Source organism: Delphinapterus leucas, chromosome 3 (genome assembly GCF_059928025.1).
Source record: "Delphinapterus leucas isolate spDelLeu-1000000601 "Yukka" chromosome 3, BTC_Dleu_Yukka2, whole genome shotgun sequence".
Lineage (NCBI taxonomy): Eukaryota > Metazoa > Chordata > Mammalia > Artiodactyla > Monodontidae > Delphinapterus > Delphinapterus leucas.
This window is the reverse complement of record NC_143131.1, coordinates 83982998-83989412: the sequence shown is the minus strand read 5'-3', so window position 1 is coordinate 83989412 and position 6415 is coordinate 83982998. Positions and strand designations below refer to the sequence as shown.

At 37.6% G+C, this 6415-nt stretch overlaps 1 pseudogene; it reads left to right on the top strand.

The window, feature by feature from the left end:
- Positions 1 to 2951: 2951 nt before the first annotated feature.
- On the top strand, positions 2952 to 5291 carry LOC149749597 (ubiquinol-cytochrome c reductase complex assembly factor 2 pseudogene; annotated as a pseudogene).
- The last annotated feature ends 1124 nt before the right edge of the window (positions 5292 to 6415 follow it).

Sequence of the window (6415 nt, the reverse complement as noted above, 5' to 3'; positions counted from 1 at the left end):
CATTTTCACTTAGGTGTCTTTTTATCCGTGCAATATCTTATATAAGCAGTAATTAATTTTCAGAGCTATGACCTAAATAGCTAAGAAAATAGTTTTAGAAGATAAGGGAAAAAAGTGGAAAAAAGTAAGATATACAAGAAAGAAAAGAAAGAAAAAAATTGTCTGTGGAGTTATTTTATAATATCACCTCCCTCAATAGACTACAACAGTACCTGTGTATGTTTCTAAGACTAATAAATAGGGTAGCCCAAATCACTGAGTAAAGTAAATGACTAAAATAATAAAGAAGCTGAGTAGTGAATAAAGCACTTCTAAGTGTCAAAGTTGTGACCGTCAATCACGGTTTGGCCACCTATATTGCTGGAAGTTTTGGGACAATATTCAGGAAAAATGACTAGACACAGATAGGTCCTATAATTAGAGAGATTATTTGTCACTCTAAAGAATCAACTTAAATTTGTCAGTTAGTGAGTCTAACTTCAGTTTTTTAAGATGAACCTCCAAAGTACACATTTCACAGTTATGATCTCAACACCCCAGTTGTACACTTTGTTGAGAACTGCGCACGTATTGACATCCTCAAAATACCCTCCTGTTAGAAAAATGTAGCAGTGTGCTTTAGCAGTGAATGTAAACTCTACTTCCTCTTAAGATGCTCATGATTAGTTTGACATCTGGGAAATTGTTCTTTAATATGAATAGAGGAGTTTTATATCCTTTTATATAAGATAGCTATTTAGATGTTTTGGAAACCTTTTAAATTATTACACTTTTTCATGTCATCTTGACAGAAAAATGGCTATCTACATGAAGGAAAGTAAAAAGGGATTCGTGTACCTGTTAGTTAGAATCCATTGCAGCACACATATTTCTTGCCCGTGGACTCGATAATCTGTGGGTTGGCTGAGATCAGCTAGGCTTGGATTTGGGGTTGTTCCATGTATCTCTCATTCTGAAACAGAGGTGAAAGGCATTGCAGTCATTGGGGGCGTGCTCTTTTCATGGTGGATAGCAGGAAGGCAAGAGGAGCCAATGGAAATACCTGATGCCTTTCAAAGTCTCTGCTTGACATTTCACCATTTCATATCTGCCCATATTGCTTTACTCATGTGAGCAACACCAGAGTCAATGGGGGTAGAGGTGTATAGTCCTCCTCTAGAGGCAGTTCTTACAGCCTCTTTGATATGTAATTGTATCATTGGGATAAAATGGAATAGGAGGGATCAGAATCCATTCATTCACATTAGCTAACACCACATATGATGGTGGCCTCTACAGAGATGTAAGACCTAAAGTTGAAAGGTAAAAGTATAAAGTTAATAGAAGAAAATCTAGAAGACTATCTAGGGTAGTAGAACTTCTTTAAAAAAATGTAAAAGTACAAACCAAAAGAAAGAAAATTAATAAATCTGACTATATCAAGAAAAATTTTAATGAAAGGCACCATGTGTCAAGTTAATAAACAGATAATAGATTGGGGGCATATATTTCTGACACTTAAAATCAACTAAGAATCAATACCTAGAGTATGAGAAATTCTTCTGTAAAGAGCAATTCTGATACAATTAAGTGTGAAAGATATGAGATGGAATTTTCAAAAAATTAAAACCAAAAAGCTACCAAGCATGCATAAGGGGAAGTCATAGAATCATTAGTGATCATAAATATGTAAATTAAAGCAAGAATATCACTTTAGAGCCATTAGCACACTAAATAATACTAAGAACGCAATAATGTAATAGGAACCTTCATGCACATCTAATGGAGTGTAGATTGTTGTGGACATTTGGAAAGTAATCTAGTACCAGTGAGTCAGTTTGTAGATACATACCCTGAGATAAATCTGTTCTTTTACCAGGTATATAATCCAAATCAATCCTCATATAAAGTCAAAAAGGGACATGTAAAAGGTTGTTCTTTGTTGTGGACTAAGAAATATTGTGTTTGTTCTTGGTTGAGGACTAAGTTGAGGTAAGTGAGACAACTCAGGTGCAGATTTTAAGGAGGCACTCACTGTAAAGGTCATGTAAAACATGAGTACAGGATAGCACACTCAACCTGAGAGTAAGTGCCTCCTTAAGTGTTGTGCCCCATCTGCCTCACTTGCCTCACCCTACTATCAGCTCAACTGGTAAAGTGGAGTCAGATTAAGTGTCTGTCACATGGAGAGTGGATAGATGACATGAAATAAATGCACAGGAAGGAGAATTACACATCATTTAGAAAGAATGGATGAAAGATATAGTTGTAGGAGTGAGTTTTAAGTTGTTTAATTAAAAAAAAAACATTATTGTCTGTTCATCATTTTGAAAGTGAAAACATCAAATGGCATTTTATTTACTTAAGAAGCAAATATTAATTAAAACAAAGCCAAAATAAAAATATTTTGATAAATATACTAAGAGGAAAATTAAATAGTACAGCCTATTTAAAAATGTTCATAAAGCGATGTACTTAAAATTGATCAAGCGAAAACATATATATTTTTACAATCTTAAAATCAAAATCATTTTATGTATCAGAAATTTTTCAGTATGTGGGGAAAAGGTTTATATTGTTCAATGAAACCTTAGCATATACTTTTTGACTCTACCCATAATAACTGGCATATCTATTTCTCAAGCCAATTTAAATCTAAAATGTAAAACTGACTTTGATGTGACGGCTCACTATGATCTATTTCACCTAAAAACTTTGCTGAGTTTTTGGTATAGACTCTCTATATCTGCAAGTTATGAATGGTTTAAAATATAGAAATAGGGCTTCCCTGGTGGCGCAGAGGTTGAGAGTCCGCTTGCCGATGCAGGGAACATGGGTTCGTGCCCTGGTCCGGGAAGATCCCACATGCCACGGAGTGGCTGGGCCCGTGAGCCATGGCCGCTGAGCCTGCATGTCCGGAGCCTGTGCTCCGCAACAGGAGAGACCACAACAGTGAGAGACCCGCATACCGCCAAAAAAAAAAAATATATATATATATATATATATATATATATATATAAAATATAACTACAAATTTAAGAAAAATGTGGATGGTTTGGAGACTTTTTAGCAGAATTATGAGTTAAAATTCATTGTTGTGGTCCACTCTAAATCTGACTTTTTAATAGCTTTATCAACTATCATACCCTAGATAAGAATAGTAACTGAAGATGGTAGATTTTAGTATGGCTGAGGACTGCCAGATATCCACGAAGGGATACTGGGTATCTGGAAGAGATCCCTGGTGGTCCAAAAACAAAATCTGTTCTTGCATCTGCTCCAATCCAGCTTTCTGACTGTCTCTCCTTTCTTCAGTATTTTCACATTCTTCTGTGCCGTCATTTATAAAATATATCTGTTAATTAAATGTGTTCTATGTCTCTGGGGAATTGATAACTTGATTTGAAAGCACTTTAAAAAATAAAGTTCAGGGGTTTCCCTGGTGGCGCAGTGGTTGAGAGTTCGCCTGCCAATGCAGGGTACACGGGTTCGTGCCCCGGCCTGGGAGTATCCCACATGCCGGGGAGCGGCTGGGCCCGTGAGCCATGGCCGCTGAGCCTGCGCGTTCAGAGCCTGTGCTCCACAACGGGAGAGGCCACAACAGTGAGAGGCCCGTGTACCCCTCCAAAAAAAATTTAAAAATAAAGTTCAGGCCCCCAAATGGCGGCCAGCTGCTACCAGAATTTTCTCAAACTCTGTGAGGAATGGCCAGTGGACGAGACCAAATGAGGCCGGGACTTGGGCGCTTATCAGTGGGAGCGGGTAGTGCACGCCTTTCGGGAGGGAGAGAACACCCAGATTGCAGAGCCTGAGGCCTGTGATCAGTTGTACGAGAGCTTAGTACTTCTCCATTCAAACTATTACAAACACAAGTACCCTCGCCCCAGAGACACAAGCTTCAGTGGCCTGTCCCTGGAAGAATACAAACTGGTCCTGTCCACAGATACCTTGGAAGAGTTTAAGGAGATGAATAAAGGTGTGTGGAAGGAACTGCAGGAGAAGTTTGCCCCCAAGGATCCTGAGGAGAAACATAAGGCCTGGGCTAGGGCCTTATCGCGACCGCATTACCTAAGCGTGAAGTAGTGTACATTGTCATCATCAGTAAAATGCCCTGATTTCTCCATCAAAAAAAAAAAATTTCATATACCTATAATAATTCTTTTAACCTTTTTATTTTATATTGGAGTATAGCTGATTAAGAATGTGATAGTTTCAGGTGCACAGAAAAGTGACTCAGCCATACATACACATGTATCCATTCTCATATACCTATATATAATGATACTGAGTGTTGAAATAATTATTTTTGGAATATGTTTTAAAATGATGGGAGGGAGACGCAAGAGGGAGGAGATGTGGGGACATATGTATACGTATAACTGATTCACTTTGTTATAAAGCAGAAACTAACACACCATTGTAAAGCAATTATAGTCCAATAAATATGTGTAAAAAAATTGGAACAGTAACATAAAGTCACAGTCTGAATTTTCTTATATAAAAGGTACTTTTTCTCACCATGAGTTTGTTTTTCAGCCCTATTTAATTTGGAAACTGGCCTGTTTGAATACCTAGAGCGGAAACTTCCTCACCCAGCAGTTAAAGAAGGGCATAATGTCAGATTTTAAACTTTGTTTTCCACGTAGGACAGCAAACTGTTACCTCCTTGTATAGGTGCTTTTAATTACAGACTAGATTGGTCAATGGGATAGTGCCACCCAAACGATATATATAAAATGACCAAGATTTAGAGACATCAGGTATTACCGTGTGCAGAATAATAGCAAGATGGGTGTCACATTCACCTCCTTTTCCTTGTACATAGATTACATGTTCATTAGTTTATAGACATCATGATAGTAATCTAATTTGGGACAAACAGAATAGATTTCATGCCAGGTTTGTATTTGGGAAGCCACAGGGTTGGTGCAATGCTGCTTCCTGGGGGATCTACAGAGAAGACTGACCCAACCTGGGGACAAGGGGATATCTTTCTCACCTTGTAATTCTCCCCTTCAAGAGGTGCAAGACTCATAAATGTGAGGAAAAGAACTATCAAGGATAGTTCTTTAGTATCTTTAGTATCAGAGTAAGGCTAGTCTTTCCCCTGTTGCGAATACTATTATTATGATTATAGCCACTACTAGTACTATTATTTATTAAATACTTATTTTTAAAAAGGTTTATGTGGATAATGTTATATATATAAAGATTATGTGTATTATAATATTATTTCTCTTTTAAATAAGAGAAAAATTAAGCTTGGAGAGGTGAGGTGATTTACTCAAAGTCATACTTCCAGGGTTAAAAGAGAACCTCCTAGAGAAATGGAAATAAAAACAATAATAAACAAATGGGACCTAATGAAACTTCAAAGCTTTTGCACAGCAAAGGAAACCATAAACAAGACCAAAAGACAACCCTCAGAATGGGAGAAAATATTTGCAAATGAAGCAACTGACAAAGGAATAATCTCCAAAATTTATAAGCAGCTCATGCAGCTCAATAACAAAATAAAACAGCCCAATACAAAAATGGGCAGAAGACCTAAATAGACATTTCCCCAAAGAAGATATACAGACTGCCAACAAACACATGAAAGAATGCTCAACATCACTAATCATTAGAGAAATGCAAATCAATGAGATACAATGAGATATCATCTCACACCAGTCAGAATGGCCATCATCAAAAAATCTAGAAACAATAAATGCTGGAGAGGGTGTGGAGAAAAGGGAACCCTCTTGCACTGTTGGTGGGAATGTAAATTGATACAGCCACTGTGGAGAACAGTATGGAGGTTCCTGAAAAAACTAAAAATAGAACTACCATATGACCCAGCAATCCCACTACTGGGTATATACCCTGAGAAAACCATAATTCAAAAAGAGTCATGTACCAAAATGTTCATTGCAGCTCTATTTACAATAGCCCAGAGATGGAAACAACCTAAATGTCCATCATCGGATGAATGGATAAAGAAGATGTGGCACATATATACAATGGAATATTACTCAGCCATAAAAAGAAACGAAATTGAGCTATTTGTAATGAGGTGGATAGACCTAGAGTCTGTCATACAGAGTGAAGTAAATCAGAAAGAGAAAGACAAATACCATATGCTAACACATATATATGGAATTTAAGAAAAAACAGTGTCATGAAGAACCTAGGGGTAAGACAGGAATAAAGACACAGACCTACTAGAGAATGGACTTGAAGATATGGGGAGGGGGAAGGGTAAGCTGTGACAAAGTGAGAGAGTTACGTGGACATATATACACTACCAAACGTAAGGTAGATAGCTAGTGGGAAGCAGCCGCATGGCACAGGGATATTGGCTCGGTGCTTTGTGACAGCCTGGAGGGGTGGGATAGGGAGGGTGGGAGGGAGGGAGATGCAAGAGGGAAGAGATATGGGAACATATATATATGTA